The sequence below is a fragment of the Sorex araneus genome, chromosome 2 (assembly GCF_027595985.1).
Source record: "Sorex araneus isolate mSorAra2 chromosome 2, mSorAra2.pri, whole genome shotgun sequence".
Classification (NCBI taxonomy): Eukaryota; Metazoa; Chordata; class Mammalia; order Eulipotyphla; family Soricidae; genus Sorex; species Sorex araneus.
The window spans coordinates 69,560,257-69,587,333 of NC_073303.1; the positions used below are offsets into that span (position 1 = coordinate 69,560,257).

At 40.3% G+C, this 27,077-nt stretch overlaps 1 pseudogene; it reads right to left on the reverse strand.

The window, feature by feature from the left end:
• Positions 1-683: 683 nt before the first annotated feature.
• LOC129401681 (ADP-ribosylation factor 1-like) overlaps positions 684-27,077 on the reverse strand; it is a 38,261-nt pseudogene continuing 11,867 nt past the window's right edge.

Sequence of the window (27,077 nt, forward strand, 5' to 3'; positions counted from 1 at the left end):
TTGAAGCCCAGAGGAGGTGGGCCAGAGCCTGCCTGGCACAGAAACTCCTGGGGCTGGCGGGAGCCTAAACTCCCCTTAACAACAGTGCGAGGGCCACACTGATGCCATGACACGCTGCAGCCAACCTTAAGTCCTAACTCGGCCTCAGTTTCTGTCTCCCCAAAGCAGGACTTGCGGTTTCTGGTAAACTCCCAGTTGAGCAATTTGCTGAGATAAGGAATTGGGCAGTTGGGTCTGACCGGTCATGAGGGGCCACTGTCCTCTCCTTAGAAACGGTTATAACCATTGTCTACTTGCTGACCCCTGTTATAATAAGGCCAATGCTAAAAATAGACCAGGATACAAACCACTCTTCACCTCAACCCTGTATAAACTGCATGTGATTTGGAGTCGGGGTCTTTGTCAAGACTCTACTGTGTTGGATGAGACCTGGACCCTGGCATGAGCTAGCAACGGCTGGAGTTAGTAATAAAGTTCCTTTGCTTTTGCATTGTCGTGTGTGGACTTGGTCTCTCCCGGCCTGCGGATTTTGCAGATTTGAAATTCAGGCACAACAACAGTTTTTTACAAAAGAAAAAAAAAAAAGGCTGAGGAATGTCACATAGGAGTACCAGAAACCGCCTCACTGGAAACAGAAATGATTCGCATTAAATACAAACCCGGTTGCAGGCGGCTGTGCACATTTACAGCGCGGTGAAGCGCACCGTGACCAACCACGGAGCCCGCTTCTGGCACTCACAGCGCAGGGCGCGCGCCTGCCGACCACAGCAGAGGAAAAGCGAGTGGGTGGGGGAGGGAAAGGGCGGAGTGCTGGCTCCCTTCTGGCTCCGGAGCTGACTGGACAGCCAGCCCAGGCCCTCCCAGCGGCCACCCGTGCTGGTGGCACAGGAGGCCTGAATGCACCAGCTCCCGGGGCGCAGGGCGTGCTGCGGGCCCACGCTGGTCCACGATCTCAGCCGCGTTGGTGGCCTCCGGGAGCTGCTGCTCGTTAGGTGCAAACCTGAGCCGGGCTGCAACCCTGGGCTCGTCTTCAGCCCACATTCCCACGGGGTCTTCACGCGCCTCCTTGGCGCGCTCTAGGTCACTACTGCCCACCGCAAAGACCAGAGCTTGTGTGTTCTTGAAGTAGGGGTGCTGCAGAGGCTGGGTCTTGTCCTGGCCACCGACGTGCCAGCCGCCCACATTGGTCCTGTATGGCACAGCTCCACGTCGAAACCTGTCCTAGGAAAGGCGGCCAGAGCCTCACCCAGCTCCGGCTTGTACAGACCACCATCGTGGTCTGCCCTGCGGCATCCAGGCAGATGATCTTTTTGTAATTTGTTAAAAATATATCAGGCCACGATTGTAACTATATGATAAAAATTACATCAAAGTGGGGACAGAGCAATAACACAGTGGGTAAGGCATTTACCTTCCACGTGGCTGACCCAGGTTTGATCCCTGACATCCCCATACACTGCCAGGAATGATTCCTGAATGCAGAGCCAAGATAAACTCCTGATATCACTGGGTGTGGCCCTGAAACAAACAACCAAAAACAAACAGAAAATTATATCAAAGGGTGTCATGGTCATGATAACATTGCTTTAAACCATGGTAAGGAAAAAAAATCTTCAGAAAAGCCAGAACATCAAAAACATTGTTCTATATAAGAAAGTGAAGAATAATCAGGATTCTCAGAAGCTAAGGTTTCTCCAGCAATCACTGGGAAAGGTTCTAAAGTGCTGAATGCTTAAAATATCATCAAAATAAAGCAACACTTTAAGAGAGAGAGGACGGATGAGTGGTTTTCAGTGGCTAAGCACTGGATGGGTAAGAGACATTTGTGTGGTCATAAAGGAATAGCATGAGGGGTCTTTGGGCTTAGCTGGGGAAGACAGAGGCACCTCAAAGTTATTCTGCACACTCGAAAAAATATCCGGCACTTTCAGAAACTGAAGGAGGTGAAAGGAATCCTTCAATAGAGGTGCAGAGGGAGCATAGCCCTGTTAATGTCTTAACTTTGGGGTTCTGATATAAATTCTGTTGTAAGTCATGCACATTGTGGCATATTAGTAGGGTAATCCTCTCTTAAAACTTACACAGAATCCCGATTAGAAAACTAGTAATGCGATTTGACAAATAAGCACGAGCATGCGCATTTCCTTCTTGCCAAAAAGGCCCTTGAAGAGGCTGGCAAAAATACTCCCCGTCGGTGTAGATTGGTGGGAGCAATACCGACCAGGGAAACATCTTGCCCTGGACAGCCGCAGAGTGGCTGCTGCTCGGAGCCAGCGTTAATTTCCCTCCCACAAGCTGGCTCTTAGAATAATCTTTGCTAATAATGATTTCTCGTGCACATCATTCCCACATCACACCCCAAATGCAATCTATCTTTTAATGAACCAGAATTTTACCATGTGTGCTGGAATTTATTTGTCTATAAATGCTCTTGAGCTTTCTGGGACACATTTAAGCTCTTTGGGAAATAGTTATTGACATCATTTAGCCTGTACTGTAGGTATGGCTTCCTTCCGCAGTGGAAAAAATTCTTTCCGTGTGACGATGAATCAGATGCTATCAGGTTTTCTACTTTAACTGCTGAGAACAGATAGCAGGAGCTGGGGATGTAGTTCAAAGGGTTGGGGTTCCTGCTTTGCATACAGAAACCCTGGGTTTGGCCTCTGACACCTCGTGGCTGCCCAAGCACTGCCAGATGTGATTCCTGAACACTGCCAGTATGCTGCTCTTTTCTGAGAAATGAGCATAATGTTTCCAGCTTGAGATAAGCTACAGAAATTCTTAGTTGTAATCTTTTTGGTTCTCTTCCTTCCTTCCTTCCTTCCTTCCTTCCTTCCTTCCTTCCTTCCTTCCTTCCTTCCTTCCTTCCTTCCTTCCTTCCTTCCTTTCTCTTTCTTCCTTTCTCTCTTTCTTTCTTTCTCTCTTTCTCTCTTTCTTTCTTTCTTTCTTTCTTTCTTTCTTTCTTTCTTTCTTTCTTTCTTTCTTTCTTTCTTTCTTTCTTTCTTTCTTTCTTTCTTTCTTTCTTTCTTTCTTTCTTTCTTTCTTTCTCTCTTTCTTTTTCTTTTCTTTTTCTTTCTTTTTCTCTCTTTCTGCCATAACCAGAGGTGCTTATGACTTACTCTTGCTCTGACTCAGGGATCACTCCTGGCAGGCTCTGAGGCCATCTGGGGTGCCATGTATTGAACCCAGATAAGATGTGTAGAAAACAAATGCCCTACCTGTTGTCCTATCACTTTGTCACTTTGGCTCTCCATCTTTCCTTTTCTGCTTGTTTTCTTTTTTTTGGAAGGAATTAATTTATTTGTTTCTTAGAATGTTTAGAAGTCTGGTGTTTGCTAATCACATGTCTGTGCTATTGCTCTTTCCTCTGTCCCCTGCTTTGCAGTACAGGGATAGTTAGATCTAGAAATTAGGTCAGTTTCAGGTTTAAATCCCTTAGCAAGTCTCATTATAGACCATACTGTGTACTTGTGGACACACATACTCCCTGGTTCTCTCTTAGAATATTGGTAGTCAATGATCATTGTATAAATGCCTTAATATCTTGATCTTTATAAAATCATACTTAAACATGTTTCTTTAAAATTTTTAGTTTTATTACTACTATAAAGACAAACTCTTATAATCAACTGTTTTCTACTAGTTATCTAGTTCATAGAGTAAAATCAGTATAAATTTACTCATTGGAGCTTAATTGGGTAGTAACCTGGGTTCTAACTCTCCTTTATTTCAATCAATGATTAAAAAAATTGTCTTTATTAGGTTTTGGGGCCACACCTAACAGGGCTCAGGGCTTAGGCCTGGCTCTGTGTTTAGGGATTATTCCTGATGGTGCGTGGGGGACTGCATGGATTACTGGGGGATCAAACTGGGTCAGTGACATGTAAGACAAGAACCTCACTTTGCCTTCCATGCTACTAGGGAAGATACCTGCATTTGATTCACGGCACCACATGCATCCCTGGATTCTGCCTGGAGGACCCCAGCATCTCTTATACATACTGCAACATGGCATCCTTGGGCCCTTGCACTGAACCACCAGTTGGCCAATGATCAGTTGAGAGGCCCTGGGAAATTAATTGTAAGGAAATAAAGAAACATGTAAATTACAATAAAGAAAGGTTTAAGATAAAATCAAGGATAAAATGCATTAAAATCATTGCCACAACCTTGAGCACAGAGTTGAGAGTAGCACCCAAACCACGATCTAGTGTTATCCCCTTCCCCTCAAAAAAAAAAAATAAGTAAATAAAGGGACCTAGCCTCTTTGGAAAACAATATGGATGATTCTCAAAAAAATTACAAATTGAGCTTCCATTTGATCCAGCGATACCACTTCTGGGAATATATCCCGGAGAAACAAAAAAATATAGTCGAAATGACATCTGCACTTATATGTTCGTTGCGGCACTGTTTACAATAGCCAGAATCTGGAAAAACCCGAGTGCTCGAGAACAGATGACTGGTTAAAGAAACTTTGGTACATCTATATAATGGAATACTATGCAGCTGTTAGAAAAGATGAAGTCATGAACTTTGCTTATAAGTGGATTAACATGGACAGTATCATGCTAAGTGAAATGAGCCAGAAAAGAGAGGGACAGGCATAGAAAGATTGCACTCATCTGTGGAATATAAAACAACAGAGTAGGAGACTAATACCCAAGAATAGTAGTATATAATATCAGAAGGTTGGCTCCATCGCTTGGAAGCTGGCCTCACATGTTGAGGGAAAGTCATCCCAGATAGAGACGGGAACACCAAGTAAAATGTGATTGGAGAGCCTGTGCAGGGAGGGAGATGCGTGTTGAAAGTAGATTAGAGACTGAACACGATGGCCACTCAGTGCCCCTACTGCAAACCACAACACACAAAAGGAGAGAGAGAGAACAAACTGGAATGCCCCGCCACAGAGGTGGGGTGGAGCGGGGGGGGGGATGGGATCGGGGGGTGGGAGGGATACTGGGTTCATTGGTAGTGGAGAATGGAAACTGGTGGAGGGATGGGCTCCTGAATACTGCATGAGGGAAAAATAAGCACGAAAAGGTGTGAATCTGTAACTGTACCCTCACTGTGACTCACTACAAAAAAACAAAAAAAATTAAAAAAAAAAGTAAATAAAGGGACCAGCGAGAGTTCAGCGGGGTAGGGGTAGGTTGCAGGATGCTGGGGTTCCATGCCTGGCACAGCACTGTCCCATGAGCACTGCTGGGAACAACCACCATTATTATCAGGTGCTATCCTGGGCACCCCTGGATGTAGCCCAGAAACCTCCCCTCTTGCCACCATAACCTGCCTTTCTTTCCTTTCTTTTGAAATGAAAAACTAAAGCTATAGATTTTACACTTGAAAACTAAGATATATTTTTTTACTTATAAGGAGGGGATTTATGCATAACATATAGTTTGTGAGATTCTTATATTGAAAGTCAATAATCTATTTAAATTGTAACAGAATGGCCGGATGGACAAATATATAAGTCTTGTCAGTTATTTAATTTAATTTATTTTATTTTTCTGCTTTTTGGGTCACACCTGGCGATGCTGAAGGGTTACTCCTGACTCTGCACTCAGGATTTACTCCTGGTGGTGCTCAGTGCTCCATATGGGATGCTGAAAATCGAACCTAGGTCACCTTAGTACTATCGCTCCGCCCAAGTCTTGCCAGTTATTATTTTAGAACTTGGACTAGTTTCTTGTGTTACAGTTAGATATTAATTCTACCTCTGTAAGTAATACTAAAAAGTATATGTGAACTTTTTATCAAAAAAATTAAAGGTATCAAAAATAATTTTTGATATTAAAAGTATCAAAAATAATTGTCTGTGAAATATTTCTAACATATTTCTAAAATAGCACAGGATAATCTGTGGTACATCCAGACATGCTCTTTTAAGTAATCCCATATCCAGAATTGAATTTGTGTATTTATTTGCTGTGGTTTATAAGACACATCTAAGTTATAAAAATCACGCTAAATAGACATGTGTGGCTTGATCTTCCTTCCCAACTTCATTTATATTGTAAGATTGACAACTTGCATGTTCCAGTTCTGTCACTGTCATTCCGTAATTTTAATCTTAATCTTTTGGTGGACGATCACTCCATCCATCAACAGTAGAAAAGATTAAAATTGATGGACGATGGGCCACCCTCCAGAGCTCACGGCTGCTTCTCCTGGAAGGGAGCATAAAATGAGGCCTCCATAACCAATCCACTGTACTCTGGACCAAGGGTGCTCCACTGGTGAGCAGGTAAGAGCCCTCCCAAGCCCAAGGGACCCAGCCCCGGCAGCCAACCTCCACTACCCCATCACCATCATGCTCCAGGTCACTTTCCACAATCACAGGCCAAGCCTCACGCAGGGATGAACATATTCCTGGACCACGCGGCTGTGATGCATCATCATAAAGGGAAATACATATTTCCCGGCAAGCTTCTGAGAGCATCCCGCCTACACGGAAGAGCTTGGCAAGCTCCCTGTGGCATATTTGATATGCATGTTCCAGTTATAGAGTGAAATAAATATAAGCTAACTTTTTGTGTCATCCCTATTGAATTAAGGTCAGTTGTTCATTACCCAGGACACCAGGAAGTCCTCTGTAGGAAACACTTCTCACATCCATATGGCTAGCTAGTCTGTTAGATAACAACAGCCTCAGTATAGCAATTATGAATGCTGATTATTTGTGTTAGTGATGGGAACACAAAAGCACGTTAGCCAACAATTGCCTAAATAGAACATAGCACAAATTTATGGGCACTTTTAGTCATACTTGGATGATTTTTCCTCCAACCTGACTGGAGGCTTTGTTCTTACCTTTGGAATAATATTTATTAAATTTAGTTGAGCACAGACTATAGGGTCCAAGTAGCAGAATAATACTAATATCTCTCTGGGGAATTCAAGGATGACTGGTTCCATTCTTATATAATCAAGATCACAAGAAGCATTTGTTAGGTGTTTACTGTAACTGAGGTTCTGCACTGAGTATGTCAATGTTACTAAATTATCCCAGTCACATTCAGGAATCTGTTCATGGTCAGGATATTAAATAATAAGATTCTGACTTCACTGGGGACCAGTTTATCTTCCTCAAACCAGAACAATGTCTGGGCATCGTAATCTTGAAAAATCATACAGGAATTTTATGAACATTAAATGTAATTTTATTTATAAAGAGATTAGAATTGTGACAGTTCTATAATTTTTAGCTGTTATGGGACTTCTGAAGACAAAAGTGACTGAAATATATACACAACAGAATGCTATTTCATTGTGTACTATTCCAGTGGAATAAAAAAGATGAAATCTTGCAGTTTGCTGTAAGTTAGATGAAATGTGGGGTATCCTGCTAAGTCAAATAAATCAGAAAAAGGAAAACAAATTTTGAAGGCAACTATGAAAGAAACAGAAACAAAAGAAGTGAAAGTATCATACCTAATTATGATAAACTCCTGGCCTTGGATTGCCAAACTGAGATTACAAACTGTGGGAGGTATGAATATGTGGAGTCGAGGAAGAGGTGGACTGGATGGAATGAGGTGGTAACTCTGACCACCAAAAACACCCATATTAAGAGTACTGTAACCATGGTACCTAAATAGAGGGGAGAATAAACAAAAAGAAACTATCCCAAGTAGACTTAGTAGTGGACCATTACTTTGACTTCAAGGACTTGTAATAATATCATTTTTGTTGGTTAGCAACCTTGATGTTCGGTGGAAGCTGGGACAGTCTTCTGTCTTCCTTCTGACCTTGTTATATTGTCCTGTCAGCTCCAATTTTGGTACCTTCTGGAACTGAAGAGTTAGATACGGAATTGAGATTGGTATTCTTGGGTGAGGTGACAAAAAGATTTATAATCTCTTCTTTTCTGGAATTCAAAGAAAATCTTTATTTGGATCAGTTGAGTAATTTTTTATAGTGCTCAATGCTGCTCTGTAATCGTCAGCAGAAGCAAGATTATTCCTTGGGTAACAAATTAAACATGAAATTGCTGTGGCTTAGCCCCAAAAAGATTTATTCCCATTGGATTATTGCCAGTCACCAAGGCAGGAAAAAAATACACGAACTTTTTTGCTATTTCAGCCTATAAATGGAAGATGTCATTTTTGCTCAAGTTTAATTCTTTCAAACTATAACATATGTTTAACCTGACTCCAAAAGGGCCAGAAAATATAGAGGGAAAAATGAAATACTTAGTACTGCCTTTTCTGTCACAGGTCCAAGTACAGTTCGAAGAATTTGTTCTGAGTGACCCTATAATTATTGTAGAAGAGATTATCAAGTCACCTCTTGAATAGGCTTCATGCTATGAAGAGGTGTTAGCTTGACTGTAACTTCACTCATTGATTGGAGTTCAGTGGGTATCGGCTGTAGATAACACATCGCAGAACTATTGTCTAAAATAAAAGAGTGAGTTTTTGAGTTTTTTGAGACATTTCGCACTATGCCTCTGGACATGACCCACAGCTAAGACTTTCTTATTTATTATAAAATAGAATGAAAAAAAATTCTGGGTTCATATGATATTCCAACACATCACCTTCCCACAATGGCAAGTGCCAAGTCATGTTTGTGAATATGTACCCGTGTGTGTGTGTGTGTGTGTGTGTGTGTATGTTTATGTATCAATTTTTCACTTTTCATCCCATTGATCTTGGATTTGCTCGAGCAAGTGCCAGGAACGTCTCCATTTGTCCCTGTCACATGCTAGTGTAGCCCAATAATATCTGGTCGCTCCACAACATAACAATCAGATATCATATATTGTGTTTATTTATACATTTAAAAATATATCTTTGTCTTTATATATATAATTTATATATAATATAAAGCTATAAATAATATATAAATATATAAAAATATATAAAATGTATAAAAAATCAAATATATATATTATGTCTCGGATACCTGGGTCCTACCAAAACAGAACGAGAACACTATTCGGGTATCCCAAAGAGGAATAGAAAGAGCTATGCTTGGAATATCACATTTCACTTAAGAGAGAGAAGGAATCTGAGTTCTGACCTCTGTCGATGATCAAGAGTCAGGGACGCTGTCTCGTTTGCCAAGGCACCAGAAATCAGATGGACCAGACACGTAATGTGATTTTTAGACAACCACTGGACTAAAGCTGTTACTGACTGGATTCCACGGGACGTCAAAAACTGCATGGCTGCCCACCTATGAGATGTTCAGATTTCTTTGTCAAAACTCTGAATGAATGGTTTTAGGCTTTTCATGCTCCTGGAGCGAACAGATACCATTGGGCTACACTAGCATGCAACAGGGGTGAATGGAGACGTTACTTTCCACTCGAGTTAATCGAAGATCAACAGTGATACAAGTGATACATATATAAAATATATATGCCTCTCCGAGAGCCCAGCAAGCTAACAAGAGTATCCCACCCACACGGGCAAAGCCTGGCAAGCTAACTGTGGAATATCTGATATGCCAAAAACAGTAATGATAGGTCTCATTCCCCTGGCCCTGAAAGAGCCTCCAATCGTTGGGAAAGACGAGTAAGGAGGGGCTGCTAAAATCTCAGGGCTGGAAGGAATAGAGACATTACTGGTGCCTGCTCAAGTAAATCGAAGAATGGGATAACAGTGATACAGTGATCTTTGTCTTTAAAATTGCATTTAGGCATTGTGATTAACATATTGTCAATAATAGAATTCCCAGGACCAGAGGGATAGCACTGGCATTTAATCACTTGCCTTGCTAGCAGCTAACTCAGTTTGAATCTCAGAACTGCCTATGGTCTACCAGGCACCACGAGGAGTGATCTCTGAACACAAAGCCAGTAGTATTTGCCAGGTATGGCTCCACATAAAGCAAAACAACAATAAATAAAAGTTAATAACAGCCATACAACGTTCCAATATCACACCCACCATCAGTTGTCTTCGTCCTTGTGTCAGGGTTCCTACTCACTCTCTCAACCTCACTCTTGGCAAACTCTGTTGCATAGTTCAATTCCAGGATCTATGACCATTATACAATTGTTATTCCCTTCTATGTTACTTTATATTCCACTATCATTTTGTATTTGTTCTTTCTCTCTAATTAATCTCACTCAGCATGATACCGTCTAGTTCCATTCATACTGCAGACAATTACATGACTTTATCTTTTCTTATAGCTGAGTAGTGTTCTATTATATGTATATTTAATTTATTTACCTGTGCATCTTCTTTTGGGGAGTGGAATGATAGCATAGCGGGTAGGGCATTACCTTGCACGCGGCTGGCCGGGGTTCGATTCCTTCATCTCTCTTGGAGAGCCCGGCAAGCTACCGAGAATATCTTTCCCGCACAGCAGAGCCTGGCAAGCTACCCGTGGTGTATTCAATATGCCAAAAACGGTAACAAGTCTCACAATGGAGACATTACTGGTGCCCACTCGAGCAAATCGATAAACAAAGGGATAACAGTGCTACAGTGCTACAGTGCTCATCTTCCTTTGGGAACTCCCCCACCACACAGATTTTGGCTACTATGACTAATGTTGCAGTAACAGTTAGAATGCTGTGTCTTTTTGGAATAGTTCTTTTGGGCCGCTGAGGTGATGTAATGAAGTAGAATTGCTCAGTCATTTGAAAGCCTGCATTTTAATTAGGGTCTGGACCAGACATTCCCACTAACAGCACATGGAGCTTCATCCCCTCACCACGTCATCACCAGCACTGATTGAAAAGCGATCTTGCGGATCCCTCTAGTAGGCCTCTTGTTTTATGTGCTTGACAGAAATGACAATGAAGTGGGGCTGGAGTCAGAGCACAGTGAGTAAGGAGTTTCCCTTGCATGCAGCCAACCTGGATTTGGTCCCTGGCAGGCCTCAGGGTCTCCCAAGCCTTGCTAGCAGTGATCTCTGAGCCCCTCAGCAAAGAGTAAGCCCTGAGCACAGGTAGGTGTGGCCCCCAAAACAAAACAAATAAAGAGAAATGATAATGAAGTTCAGAAACTTTAGCAACTTTAGTCCCAAATCTGCAACTAAGAGATCTGGAAGCCAGAATTTGACCCCAGTCTGTCGGACTTCAACATGTGACCACGTTCCCAATCACTGATACTGTCATCTACCTTTGGTCCTTTTCTTGTTTTTTAAAAAACTAGAGGAGGCTGGAGCTATAGCACAGAGGGTAAGGCATTTGCCTTTCACGCAGCCGGCCTAGGTTTGATTTCCAGCATCCCATATGGTCCCCGAGCACTGCCAGGAGTAATTCCTGAGTGCAAAGCCAGGAGTAACCCCTGTGCATCACCGGGTGTGACCCAAAAAGCAAAACAAAAAAAAAACAAAAAAATACCTTGAATCTCGTTAACTATTTCCCATCCCTCGCTGCCCAATATCTAGTATAGTACACAATATGAAAGCTCATCAAATTTGTTATTATATTAAAACAAAAAAATCACTGTATCACTGTCATGCCATTGTTCATTGATTTGCTCGAGCGGGCGCCAGTAACATCTACATTTGTCCCTTTTGAGTGCTAGTGTAGCCTTATGGTGTATTGGGGGCTCATTCAGGGTCAGGGGAATGAGGACCATTGTTGTTGCTGTTTTTTGGCATATCGTGTATGCCACAGGTAACTCGCCAGGCTCTGCCATGGGGCCGGGATACTCTCGGTAGCTTGCCAGACTCTTGGAGAGGGACAGAAGCTTTTGGGGCTAGAGTGATAGCAGAGCGGGTAAGGGTATTTGCTTTGCACGCAACCAACCTGGGTTCAATTCCCAGTCTTCCATATGGTCCCCTGAGCACTGCCAGGAGTAATTCCTGAGTGCAGAGCCAGGAGTAAGCCCTGTGCATTGCCAGGTGTGACCCAAAAAGCAAGAACAATAAAATATGTCTAGAAATGTGCCTAAAAGCAAATTGAAGTTTTATGAATCCCAGAAAAGAACAGGTTGTGAAATTGTGCGATAAAAGATATACTGGGCAGCATTTATTCCACTAGGCAGGCCAAGTCTTATCCAAAATACTGTTCAGAGAGTTGATCATCCATAGGGCTAATACACTCTGTTATGTATGTAGCATTGCTCTCATCCACAGTGATTTGACCAACAGAGGTGATTTAATGGTAGGTAATAAGTTGATTATCTGGCCAGAACCTTATGGGGCTCCCTGGTGGTAAATGCGAAACAATGGAAGTTTGATGATTTTGTAGACAGAAAATTGGTAATTTGGTAGTAGTTTTATACTGGGGCTTGACGTATGAAAGACAATAGTGTGAAATTCGAGGAGAAAATCATCTAGAAACTGTGAACAAGCAGAAGCCAGCTAAGAGAGAGCAGACGAATGCATGGAAAAAGAACATTGAGTTGTGCTAGAGAGGGCAGAAAGCAGGGAAGGAAATCAGCAGTTTCTGCTGTCCACTTCCGTCACTATGTTCTACTTTGTCCTGTAGAGTCTGGTGGTCAGACTTTTGGGGATAGTAGAAGACTGATCATTTGGGGGGCATTTCTATTTGTCTGCATTATCTTCATGAAACGTTGCCTTTTTTTTCAGGTGACCAATGTCAGTGCTTCTTGTAAAAAAGAGGTATACTTTAAAAAATATTAAAAAAAACCCAAAAAACCAATTCCCCACCCATAAATTTGAAAAAAATTTTTTTTTAATGTGGCAACTCAGCTTTATGATACCTTCTTTTTCATTTTTATTTTTTGGGTCACATCTGGCGATGCATAGGGGTTACTCCTGGCTCATGAACTCAGGAATTACTTCTGGCCGTGCTCAGGAGACCATATGGGATTCTGGGAATTGAATCTGGGTCAGGTGCGTGCAAGGCAAATGCCCTACCCACTGTGCTATCACTCCAGCCCCGATGACACCTTATTAAAACTGTCTTTAGTTAAGCCAGGCATATAGGTCATGTGAATTAAGGCATACTATTTATGTCTAGCTATTTCTGAATGGAAATAAATCCTTTTAAAAATTTTTAAAAAGTATTTCATCTATTTATTTCATTAGTTCAACTCCTTCTTAGTGAGCTCTTAATACATTTTGTTTCTTGTACATTTTTTCCATTATGCTCTATGGATAAGAAATATCTTCATTTGGCTCTTTCCCTCTTTATCCCATTTGTACCTAATTTTATGTATTCCTCTCGTCACATTTTCCCCTTTTCTTTATTTTTTCTAAATGTGTAAAAACAATAGCTTTCAGCTACTCCAGAGTTCTTTCCCATAGATGGAAAATAGACCCAATAACACCAGGCAGTTGTTATACTTTAAATGATAAAAGTCTTTGTACTTGAAATGATATGAACTGGAGTGAAATTTTAGCCATCTTGTTGAGATTACAAAACCCACCAACTTGGAACTACAGAAGGCCTTCTACTTTTGATTCTTCCCTAATCCTGGTGTACAATCCTCCCTCAGCTGCAATTATCTATTCATGCTTTATGGAACTCTATTGTAATACTGGGACAGTGGTCAAGTGAACAAAAGTTCTTAGAAACACAAAGATATTTATTCACACCTGCTGGGCCTTGAGTGAAGGGCTGGCTAAAAAAAAAGACTTTTAGCTGAAAGTCACCAGCTCTTGTTTTTCTAGTAAATGTTTACATTCTATGTTGTGTTCTTGGGCTGGAGCAATAGCACAACGGATAGGGCGTTTGCCTTGCATGCGGCTGTCCCAGGTTCGATTCCTTTGTCCCCTTGGAAAGCTGGCAAGCTACTGAGAGTATCCCGCCCACATGGCAGAGCTTGGCAAGCTACCCATGGCATATTCAAACAGTAATCAACAAGTCTCACAATGGAGACGTTACTGGTGCCTGCTTGAGCAAATCGATGAACAATGAAATGACAGAGCTACAGTGCTACAGTTGTGTTCTTATATTAAAATTAGATGCTTTAGTATGTTTGATAGAACTCTGAGACATATTTTAACCATTCAGAAAAGAATACTTAAAATTTCACCTGTATTACCTGTTGTCCCATTGATCATCGATTTGCTCGAGCGGGTGCCAGTAACATCTCCATTCGTCCCTGTTGTATGCTTTCATCAGCCTCTCCTCACTTGTCCTTCCCAACACTGCCATATTGGAGGCTCTTTCAGGGTCAGGGGAATGAAGCCTATTATTGTTACTGCTTTTGGCATATTGAATATGCCAAGCAGAGCTTGCCAGGCTCTGCTGTGTGGGCGGAATACCCTCGGTAACTTGCCAGGCTCTTCAAGAGGAATGGAGGCTTTTGGGGCAGCCTCTAATCACCCTTTCAGGTGTTCCAGGAAAAACTGCATCACTCTCTTCTAGGAGCTTTGTTTCATAGTCTCTGGATCTTGGCTGTTGATGAAATTACACAGCGCTGAAGGCAGTTTCTGGGTGACTGCCTAGCTACTGGAAAATGGGGGATCTGGGTGGAGGAGGCCCAGTCCTGATCTGAGCAGGCTTGAAGATCTCAGCCATGGGTCCCACATACCTGGGTTCCTCTGTCAGTTCCTTCATGTGTGAGGCTCGTCTGAGCATGTGGAGAGGGGCCTTGGGCATGGCTGTGGCTGGGTTCTGGAGATTTTCGGCTGCTGGGGCTCTGCTTGGGGCAGGGAGGAAAACTCAACCCTCCCCCCCTTTGAGGGGCTCAGATGAAGACAAACAGGTGTGGGGGGAGGAGATTCTGTGTTGCTCTCTTCTAGGAGCTTGTTTTATAGTTGTTGGGTCTTGTCCATTGATAAGATTACATGGCGCTGGGGGAAGTTTGTGGGTGTGACTGACAAACTACTGTAAAACTGGGGATCTGGGTGGAGGAGGCCCTGTCCTAATCCAAGCAGGCTTGGAGATCTCAGCCACAGGTCCCGCATACCTGGATTCCTGTAGGTTCCTTCATGCGTGAGGTTCATCTGAGCTTGTCGAGAGTGGCCTTGGGCATGGCTGTGGCTGGGTTCTGGAGGCTTCGGCTGCTGGGGCTTTGCTCGGGGTGGGGAGGGAAACTCAACCCACCCCCCTCCGAGGGGGCCCCAGTGAAGGCAGCCTGGTGTGGGGACAGGAGATTCTAATAAAATGGCATCACAAACTATCTGTAAGTCTTTATCCACATCTGTGCACAACAAGGGGTGGGTGCTGGCGAGATAGAACAGGTGGTGAGATGCCTACCTTGCATGCAGTTGACCTTAGTTCACTTTCTGTCATTGCTTATGTCCTCTGAGCACCACCGTGAATGAACCCTGAAGCTAGAGCCAGGAGTAGCCCCTGAAGCTGTCAGGTGTGACTAGACCTACTACTCAAAACCCTTCCTTTCAACCCCCACACCCAAATGCACAACTTAGGAAATAATATAGGTAGGCGGTCCTGTTTGTGTGTGGCATGTTATGCTAAGAAGTATAAAAATCTGGTAGTTTTATGACCGTAATTGGCAGCTTATGACCATGCCATGTGAACACTATTTTGTTACTTTGACCTTTTTAAAAAAAACCTATTTGTTTATTTATTTTTTTGGCATTTTTTTTTGGGGGGGTTTACACTCAGCTATGCACAGGGGTTACTCCTGGCTTTGCACTCAGGAATTACTTCTGGTGGTGTTAGAGAGATCATTTGGGATGCTGGGAATTGAACCCAGGTTTGCCATATGCAAGGCTAACACCCTACCCGCTGTACTATCGATCCAGCCCCTACTTCGAACTTTTATTTTGTACTTATTACACATATATTTCAGACTTGAATTTTTGACATACTGTGAACATGGGGAGAGTAAAATTTTACTAGAAAAAATTGCTTCATTTTTAATGACAGTGATCTGCTTACATTTTCCAAGATCCTCCTGATTTCAGCAAGATAGTAATGTGACACTATTAAAAATATTTTAGTACCCTGTTTATTAGAACAATCCCCCTTTAAATATTTTAATGATTACAGTTTAGGCTACATGTTCATCATAGTGTTAATATGTATAATGTATAGGTACCCTGCTTGCTCATCTCGCCATCAGAGATCAAGACTCTACACTGTCCTTATCTTGCCTCCAGCCCCCCTGACCATTCCCCTTAGATGTTCCCTCCCTTATCTGGTATTCTCAGTTCTATAATGTAGGTTCAACAGTTGATTTTTATTTGATACTACCTAGTCCCTTGCTTTGTTTCTCTATATTCCACAGATGAGTGAGATCCTTTGGTATTCTCCCATCTCCCTCTGACTTATTTTTTAAGCATGATACCTTTTATTTCTATCCTTGTTGCAGTGAATTGCATGATCTCATATTTTCTTACAGCAGTATAATATTCCCTTGTTTATAAATACCAAAAGTCATTGTGGGTGTGACTGACATATTCATCTGTATTTGGACTTTTGGGTTGTTTCCGTATCTTGGCTATTGCACTCAGCACTGTCATGAACATAAGTATACACGTTTTTCTGAATTACTATTTTTGTGTTTTGGGGGCAGATACCAAGAAATGGAATTGCTAGATTATATGGAAGCTCCATTCTTTCATTTTTGAGAAATTTTCCACACTGTTTTCTATAGAGGTTGAAGATCACATTACTACTAACAGTGAATAAGAGTTCCTTTTTCACCACATCTCAGACAACACTGGTTATTTCCAGCCTTTTTGATACATGCCATTCAATTTCATACAATATTTTTACTGTTAAAACTTACATAAATAACTCTGATGTCATCTTCCTCCTTTCTGTCTAAAGATAATTGTGGGCCTCTAAATCTGACAAGGATATGCCCTAAATAATTTGGAACTTTCTTTTGAACTATTCTAAAAATTGAATAATTGTGTGTGTTCTCATTGTGACCTATTTTTCATACTTAGCTATGACATTCACCCTTGCTAATATTATATTGCTGCTAATGTTGTATAGTATTTCTTCAACATACTACAACTTATGTTCACGGGTAGTTGAACTTTACTTTGCTTTTCCATTTTGCTAAAAAATGATTTGAATTGTCTTTTAAGACTGCCTGTTAAGATTTTTTTCCAGAGTACATATCTAGAATCACTACATCTAAATTGTAGCCTTTCCTAATCTAATTGCCAATACATTTTTTTCAGAATATCACATGACTAGGGCTTAGAAATTCTATTCAGTTGTGGATTAAATTTAACATTTTTGTTCAAACAATTTGAGAGAGTAGAGGAGGAAAAGGTGGCAGAGCTTCTCAGCTGAAAAATGACTTCCAGCCATAATGTAAAGGAATTAAATGTAGACAATAGTTGGGACGGATAAGGCCTTTTTATTTATTTATTTATTTTTATTTAAAAATGTTTTCTTGAATATCCATGAGATAGACCATTACAAAGCTGTTGATGATTGGGTTTAGTTATACAATGATCCAACATCCATTCCTCCACCAGTGTACACTTCCCACCACCAATGCCCCTTGTTTCCCTCTCACCATCTCCCAACAATTCTCTCCTCCCCCACCAAGCATGCCTCTATGGCAGGCACTTTTCTTCTTTCTCTCTCTTTGTGCATTATGGTTTGCATTACAGATACTAAGATGACATCATGTTTGTTCAGGGTGTTCAGTATTTTTATTGGGAAGGTAAGGTGAAGAAGCTTTTTAAATTGTGGCAATTTTGGGGCATAGATATGACTGCTGAGGCTTCCAGAAGTACAGGGAGGTGAATGGAGGTAGCCCATCTCCCCCTGAGAAAACTTGGAGATTTTAGTTACAAAACACTCATACCCGAATTTTAAGTTGATTATGCTTTGATGAGGCCATTCCAAGATGGTGGAGTCTGGTCAGGTACATGACAGAGATTTTGGATTATGGAAGCAAGTAGTTGTCAGGGACTCTGCTTGGGTGAGCACCAGGCTGACCTGCCCTCTCTGATTTACCCTGGTGTGCTTAGCCTTGTATAGGTCCAAGATTAACTGCATCTTTTGATTTCTTTTCTTTTTTTCTTTTTTGGGTAACACCTGGCAGTGCACAGGGGTTATTCCTAGCTCATGCACTTGGTGATGCTCAGGGGACCATATGAGATGCTGGGAATAGAACCCAGGTTGGCCGCATGCAAGGCAAATACCCTCCCCACTGTACTATCACTCCAGCCTCAGCTTTTGATTTCTTTTAAGATTTATTTATGGGTCTCTGAAGCAAGACTGATAAATGAACTTGTATAGCTGAGCTGGAAGAGGTTTGTGGGCATGGCTCCCACATACCTAACTTTTGGCCATTTAATTTCTCTGGGAACTTGGTCTCAAGTTGTAGGGTCTAGCCAGAGGCATAGTAACAATTTTAGGGTATCAGGAAGCCTTTATTAGGCTGCGGATGAACTTGCTCTTTGGGTATAGATTGACCTGCTCGCGGTACCACATGCTCTCCTTTCCTTTTTTAAAAAAGCTTTTCCCCACTCCCACTTAGACAAGACCATTTTCAACAAATGCAAGACCCTTGAGCTAAGAGGAAAGCATCACATTTTCCCTTAGTGTTTCTAGCCACTTGCCCTTCTCATCTTATTTACCTTACACATGTGGTGGCACTGGAATTTGGACTCAGGTTTGTTTTGGAAAAGCAAGTGCTTTAAGCTACTAAGCCATCGTTGGGTCTCCTTTAGTCTATTGAGCATGGATACGAGATGGGCTTCTGCTATAATGGAACCTGAGGTCTCAGGCTGCAGCATAGATGATGTCACTAACAAGACAAGCTGGATACAAGTTGGTCCTAGGGTCTGGCTCCTTTAATAAGCATCCTAGTTATTTTCTTTTATGGGGTGCACCTGGTGGTACTCAGAGATTTCTACCGAATCTGTGCTCAGGGATCACTCCTTGCAGTGCTCAGGAGATCTGTGGTACCAGGGATTAAATCTGGGTCAGTCACATGCAACACAAGTGCCCTACCCACTGTATTCTGTTGCCAGCATACCCTGATTTTTAGAGATAAAATTTCATTTGACATTTTAATGCAAATTAAAATTTACACTAAATTTTAATTTACGTTAAAATTTAAGACATACATGTTGATTTGGTAACATGTTGCAGCACAGTAACTATTATGGTGTTAGTTGTCACCTCTGTCATGTCAAATTATGTTTTCAGATTTTGTGGCAAGAGTGACAAAGATGTAATATCCAACATTTTATAAACAAAATTTTCTTAACTCAAAAAAGCGGAACATATACTTGTTTGGTCTGTCATTTTCTCATCACTCCCTTCCTTTCCCTGTAACAGAGAAGGGCAATCAGAAGTCTGGAGAGGATAAATGACTGTCAGGAATCACAAGATTAGAAGGTAGTATTAGGCTTTCAATTACACTGATTAAATGGTTAAATATAATAACCATACAAGTAGTCTTCATTGATTCCAGTTTTACCATAATAGAATGCTCTATGTGCCACTACAAAAAATGAGGCTGAATTTTCTGCTGAAAGAGCAATTTGTTCAGAGTTCACATTTGCTATGCTTTTGAATGTTCAAATGACTACCCCTGGTGTAAATCCTGTGGGCTCAACTCTAATGAAATCAACTTAATAAAACACATTTTCCTAATGAAGAAAGAGGGATATCAAGTTGACTTGAACCACTGTGTAGGTGAGTAGCTGTTACAGACTTAAGCAGACAGCATTAAACTTATTAGTGGTAATTAGTATGCACAGTTTACTCATCATATTCAATTAGCACCTTAATGTATTAGAATATATTATTAAGAGGATGATCTTTTAGTATAATTAGGAAGTGAAGTGGGAAAAATTCATCTCAGACTCTCACTAGAAGGGCCTTATTCATTTGCAGAAGTAAAACTTTGATAATTCTCATGAATTTCTAGATAATTGGTTGATTTCCCCAGTATCATCTCAGTACTATACAACATAACTGTTTGGAATGATGAAAATATTTTCATGTCCAAGATGGTAGCCACCAAGCAAATATTGTTAATGAAATCTTTAGTGAAAGATAGTATTGAAAAACTGAATTTAAATTAAATAGCCACAAAAGTACCATATAGGTCAAGTTATTCCAATCTTGAGAGCTACCAAATTAAGTTGCTTCTCATGTGTCTAGAAGAAGATTTTTTTCAGGTAGTATTTTATATCTGTATAATGCTTTAAGACATAAAACTCCTTAGATGGTCTATTAAGTTATTTTAATTTTATAATTGATACAGTTAAGACTTTGAAAGGCAAAAACCTATGCAAAGTCACTCAAAAAGTAGTCATTCAATAAGTATATTTTTGTTTTATTATTAAAATATTATTGCATTGTGAGCAGAGAATGTTGTCTATTAGCATTCTTTATTTTTTGTGTGGTCTTGTATAATGTTAACTTTGATAATGATTCTACATTTAAATAAGTTGTAGTTTTTAATTAAGGGAAGAGATTTTGATCTATAATAATTAACCCTATTTTTTGTTATTTGTGTTCTATATTATTGACCGGTTTTTCTTTTTTTTGTTCAGCAAATTTGATTTTTTAAAAATACATAAAGTGTTGTGAATACCTGAATTTATTATTTTTGCTTTGATTGTATATTTTAAAATATTGATTAATAGAAATAATAATTTCTATTATTTATAATAGTAGCTATAATATATCTATTATAATGTAAATAATAATTTCTAAACCAAGTTATATGATGATAGTTTTAAAAGTTGTTGAAGTTCTGGGGCCGGAGCGATAGCACAGCTGGTAGGGCGTTTGCCTTGCATGCGGCCGACCGGGGTTCAATCCCCGGCATCCTATATGGTCCCCCAAGCACCGCCAGGAGTAATTCCTGAGTGCAGAGCCAGGAGTAATCCCTGAGCATCGCTGGGTGTGACCCAAAAAGCAAAAAAAAAAAGTTGTTGAAGTTCTGTGTAAAATTCCAGTGAAAAATCACATTATTAAGTTTTTGTTCTTTGCTATAGGAGTATATTTTGCTAGGATAATTTGCTTCTAACTAGCAAATTAAATAGAAGCTTAAGAAACTTTTACAATTAAAACAAGAAATCCTAACATTACCACAAATAAGAATTATTTTTTTAATTTCAATTATCATAAAAACTTTAGGGTATATTATTTATCTTGAGCAATATTCTTTTAACAAAAAAAAAAATACTTGTTGAGGCCACTAGACGTATAGTACAGTGGGTAAAGCACTTTCCTTGCAAACAGCCGACCCAGGATTCTATCCCCAGCAACCCCTGTGATTACCCGAGCTCACCATGAGTGACCCCTGATTACAGAGCAAGGAGGAAGCCCTAAGTATAGCCAGGTGTGGCCTAAATACAAAAATTAAGAAATATTTGTTCAATATTCTCATTTCTATATTATTAACAGTTAACTCCCTTAACACATATGGGTAAGTTCCACATGATCAAAATTTGCAATTATAATTATATTGAAATATACTTGGTAGGAAACACTGTGTAAGTTTAAGATATGATATGTGGTTTGATATATTTATGTGTTGAAATATGGTTACTAATGTACATAGACTACGATCACTATTATATCCCATAATTTACCATTTCTTATTTATTTATTTTTTTTTGCTTTTTGGGTAACACCTGGCGATACACAGGGGTTACTCCTGGCTCTGCACTCAGGAATCACCCCTGGCCGTGCTCAGGGGACCATATGGGATGCTGGGATTCGAACCCGGGTCGGCCGCGTGCAAGGCAAACGCCCTACCCGCTGTGCTATCGCTCCAGCCCCCCATTTCTTATTTTTGTGGTGAGAATATTTAGGATCTAGACTTTCAGAAACTTCCAGGTACTTTAGTATAGTACTTTTTACATAGTAATTTTAACTATAATCTCAATATTACACATGATCTTTAGAACTTATTTATTTTCAGACTGGAGTTTGTACTGTTCACGAATATCTTTTCTAGATCGCTCATACATTCTTTTCCCCTGGTTTCTGGAAAATAAATTTCTGATCTTTATTTTTATATATTTGATTTTTTTTTAATTCTGTACATAAATAAGATCAATTTAATATTGGTCTTTCTCATCTGACTTATTTCACACATATTTCTCTAATGCCTTCAAGATCCATCCTTGTTTAAAACAGCAATATTTCTTTTTTTCCCCATGGTTGAACTGTATTCCGTTGCAAGTGTAATACATCATCTTTAACCTTACATTTCTTTTTTTTAAATTTAATTTTATTTTTATAAAATTGTCCACAATAACTGATTACATTCAACATTCCAAAACCAATTCAACCACCATCACACCTACCCATCACCATTTTTCTTTTTTTGTTGTTTGTTTGTATTTTTATTTATTTATTAAAAAAATTTTTTTTATTAGTTTATTTTTAATTAGAGAGTCATCGTGAGGGTACAGTTACAGATCTATACATCTTTGTGCTCATGTTTCCCCCATACAAAGTTCGATAACCCATCCCTTCACCAGTGCCCATTCTCCACCACCAGTAAACCCAACATCCCTCCCCCCCTCCCCAGTCCCGTCTCCCCCCACCCCACCCTGCCACTATGGCAGGGTATTCCCTTTTGTTCTCTCTCTCTGATTAGGTGTTGTGGTTTGCAATAAAGGTGTTGACCATCACCATTTTTCAAATTATTCCACCACGATCCCCAAAGCCTGTCCCCAAAGCAGGACCTAAATAATTTATTTTGTATTGTTTGTTATGAATAATCCACTCTAGACGATCCAAGAACATTTCTTTAGAGGAAAGTGTGTGAAGATTGTTGTATCACCTGGAGCCACAAAGACCTTGTATAGAGTATGAGATGTTCTGCGGCTGCAAATGTCTCAGCAAGCTCCAGAAATTTTAAGAGTTTAGACAGCTCGATACAGCTAGAATTAAATTTCTAACTGGATGGTGACTTTGGGGTCCAGAAGCATCTCTATGGTCTGCTACTCTCTTCCGGGATTTCTTTGACAGCCACGCCCACCTGCCCATATACCAAATTCCGCAGCGCATAAATATGTCGTTCCCACGTCCTCCCTTCCAAAATCCTACATGCCTTTTCGTCAGTAAAGACATGTACAGCACCCGGTTCAGACAAGGTCAGACCCGCACACTTGAAGAATCTGCCGCCAGTACTCATCAATACATTGGCTCAGCTCTTCACATGCTACCTGTCTGAATGCAAGGTTCCTTCCCAGTGGAAAACCAGTAGGACTGTTCTGTTATACAAGAAGGGTGACATCCACAATGTGGGCAACTATCGCCCAATCTGCCTGCTGTCTGTCGTCTACAAGTTGTTCACTCGTGTCATCCTGAATAGAATAGGTAGAACACTAGATGAAGGACAACCATGCGAGCAAGCCGAGTTCTGAAAAGGATTCAGCATGATCAACCATATCCACACAGTGACCAAACTCATGGAAGTTTTGTGAGAGTTCAAGATGCCGCTCTGTCTAACGTTCATCGACTTAAAGAAGGCCTTTGATTCAGTTGAGACAGAAGTGGTCATCGGAGCCCTAGCCAAACAGGGCGTTCAAACTCAATACATTAAGATCCTCTGTGAGCTGTGTTACAGATTCACCACCAGGATCTCACCATTCTACAAGGAAGTGATCATTGATATAAAGAGAGGGGTTTGGCAGGGCAATACCATTTCACTGAAACTCTTCAGTGCCACCCTCGAAAATGCCATGCGATGACTGGAATGGGAAGGAATGGGAGTGAAGATAGATGGTTGGCAACTATACCACCTCCGCTTCGCTGATGACATCGTTCTCATAATGCCAAACATTAGCCAACTGGCACAAATGCTGGCTGACTTCGACCATGAGTATGGAAAGGTTGGATTGCAGCTGAACCTCAACAAGATGATGCTCATGAAAAACAAACTGGTCCCTGATGCTCCATTTGCTCTCAATGGAAAGAACATCTCCGAATGCAGCAGCTATGTGTACCTGGGTCGAGAACTCAACATGATGAATGACTTGTCGCCGGAACTGTGCAGGAAGAAGAGAGCAGCGTGGAACACCTTCAAGAGCATCAAAGAAGTGGTTAAGAGGACGAAGGACCTCTGACTCTGGGCACATCTTTTTGATTCCACCGTTCTTCCTGCGCTAACTTACGCCTCAGAGACATGGGCCCTACACAAATAGGATGAGAACACTATTTGGGTATCCCAAAGAGGAATCGAAAGAGCTATGCTAGGAGTATCACATCTCACTCAAGTGAGAGAAGGAATCCACAGCTCAGGGACGCTGTCTCATTTGCCAAGGGATCAGAAATCAGATGGGCCAGACACGTAATGTATTCAGCTGGACTAGAGCTGTTACTGACTGAATTCCATGGGATGTCAAAAGACCTTGTGGCCGCCCACCGACGAGATGGTCAGACTTCTTCTTTAAAACCCTGAATGAGCGGTTTGAGGCTCTTCCTGTTCCTGGAGCGAGCAGATATCATTGAGCTACACTAGCACTCGACAGGGACAAATGGAGATGTTACTGGCACCAGCTCGAGCAAATCGAAGATCAACGGGAAGACAAGTGATACAAGTGATCTTTTCTAACAGCTGCATATTATTCCATTGTGGAGATGTACCAAAGTTTCTTTAACCAGTCATCTGCTTTTGGGCACTCTGGAGAGGCAAAAAGGTATAGCAGAAATGACATCTGCATTTGTATGTTCATTGCAGCACTGTTTACAATAGCCAAAATCTGGAAAAAAAAGAAAACCAAAACTTGAGTTTTTTTTTTGTGAGTCCTATCCTTATGTTTTTGATCGTTGTAGATATTACTGAAATAAACATGGGAGTGTAGATCATTTTGTCAATATCCTATTTCAAACCTTGACTCTATATCCAGAACTGAGATCACTGTGTCATGTAATAGTTCTAGTTTTAATTTTTTGAGCAACTAATACAGTTTACAGAAAATGTCATACTCATTCATATTTTTATCAACAGTTCACAAGAGTTTTTCAGTTTTCACATTCTTACAAACAGTTGCTAGGGTTTATCCTTTTGATGAAAGGCACAAAATAGACTTTTATTACAAATGCTGCACATCAAGAAAAATAATAAAATTAAAAGTCTACTTATGGATGGAGAAATTATTTTCAAATCATGCAATAACAGTTACATCATATTTAAAGTACAAAAAGAACTCATATAACACACAACAACAGCCAAAACAAATATAATAAAAGAATGGACAGAGGAATTCAACAACCATTTTTTTCAAAGAAGACTTAAAAAGGTTAGCAGGTCCAGGCAAAAACAGTCAATATCACAAATCATCAGGCGGCTGCAAATCAAAACAACAATGAGTTAATATCTAATACCAGATAGAATTTCTGCTATAAATTAATAGATGAATTTATGTTATAAATTCTCAGTGATGACAGAGGTATAAATAAATGATGATAATGTTAATACTATAGGTATACCGTCTGTTACACAAGAATCATTGTTTTCAAATTAAAGTAACATAAAAATTTAAAGAGAAAATTAAAACGATGCTCACAACTGAAAAATAAAGTAGAACATTTTTACTTTGGTGTCTTCCCTTTCATTATTTGTGCATGTTTATATTTATTTTTCTACTTAGTATAGTAGCATTTTTATTGATCATATTCACTTGATGTCATATTACAAAATGAGCATGTTTTCCAAAGAGCTACTAAGACTTTAAAATTAATACTTTTAATATCGGCATGAGTTCACTTATGAATACCTAATTGTTCATCATCTAGATTTATTGTCATATTATGGATGAGTTAAAATGTATAGAATAGAAAGTTTTGTACTGATAGCTTTTATGCTGTTAATGCAATTTCTTAGGAAAAATTCCCAGCAGCAGTATCACTGAGTCATTAGAACTGAGTATTTTTCTTTCTCTTTGTCTACGTTGCCAAATAACTTTCCAGAAGCATTGTACCCATTTATATCGCCATTAGTGATAAATAAGTTTGACCTTATCCACATTGGCATTAATATCCAATTATCTCTACCAAACTTTCTGTTATCATATGTGTTAGGTATTAGACCATATTTGTCTTTGAAAAGCTCATGTATAACAATGAAATTTTAATAAAATACAGATAACGCATAAAAACATGGAAGCTTTATCTTTCAGAACATTAAGCTTCTTTTATATAAAAGGTACTAAATAATTCACCCTGATGTTGAATCCATTCTCATATTGTCTTCTCCAGAAGGAAGGTCATAACTTACCACTCCCCTCTGCATATGGAACTGTGCTCTTATCCTTTAGTATTTTTATATTTGCATTTTAACTCTTTTTTTCCCTTAAAAATTTTTATTTGGTCCTGTGAGATACACAGGTGCAAAGATGTTCATGATTTGGGGCTGGAGCGATAGCACAGCGGGTAGGGCGTTTGCCTTGCACGCGGCCGACCTGGGTTCAAATCCCAGCATCCCATATGGTCCCCTAAGCACGGCCAGGAGTAATTCCTGAGTGCAGAGCCAGGAGTAACCCCTGTACATTGCCAGGTGTGACCCAAAAAGCAAAAAAAAAAAAAGATGTTCATGACTCGATTTCAGTCATACAATGTTCCATCACCCATCCCTCCACTAGTGTATATTTCCTACCACCAGTGACTCCAGCTTCCCTCCCATCTGCCCTTCTCCCCCAGCCTGCCTCTATGGCAGGTACTTTCCTTCTTTCTCTCTCTCTCTGTCTCTCTTCTTCTTCTCTCTCTCTCTTTCTCTCTCCCTCTCCTTTTGGGCATTATGATTTGCAATTCAGATACAGAGGGGTTATCATGTTTGTTCCTTTACATACCTTTCAGTATGCATTTCTTATCCAGAGCAATCATTTTCAACTATCTTTGTTGTAGTGGTTCCTTCTCTATCCCAAGTCTTTTCCTCAAGCACTTGAAGCAGGCTTCCAACTGTGGACCAGTCCTCTTGGCCCTCGTGACCACTGTCCTTGGGTATTGGTCTCATGTTATGTTTATTTTACATCTCACAAAGGAATGCAATTATTCGATGTACATCCCTCTCTTCTGACTTATTTCATTCGGGCTGATACTCTACATGTCCAAGCATTTCTAAGGAAATTTCATGATTTCATTTTCCCTGATAGCTGCATAGTATTCCATTGTGTAGATTTGTCATAGTTTCTTTTTCCAGTCATCTGTTTTTGGGCAAGTGGGTTGATTCCAGATCCCAGTTATTGTGAATAGTGCTGTGATACACATAGAAGTGCAGATGGCATTTCTGCATTGTGTTTTTGCCCCCCCCCCCCCCCAGGTA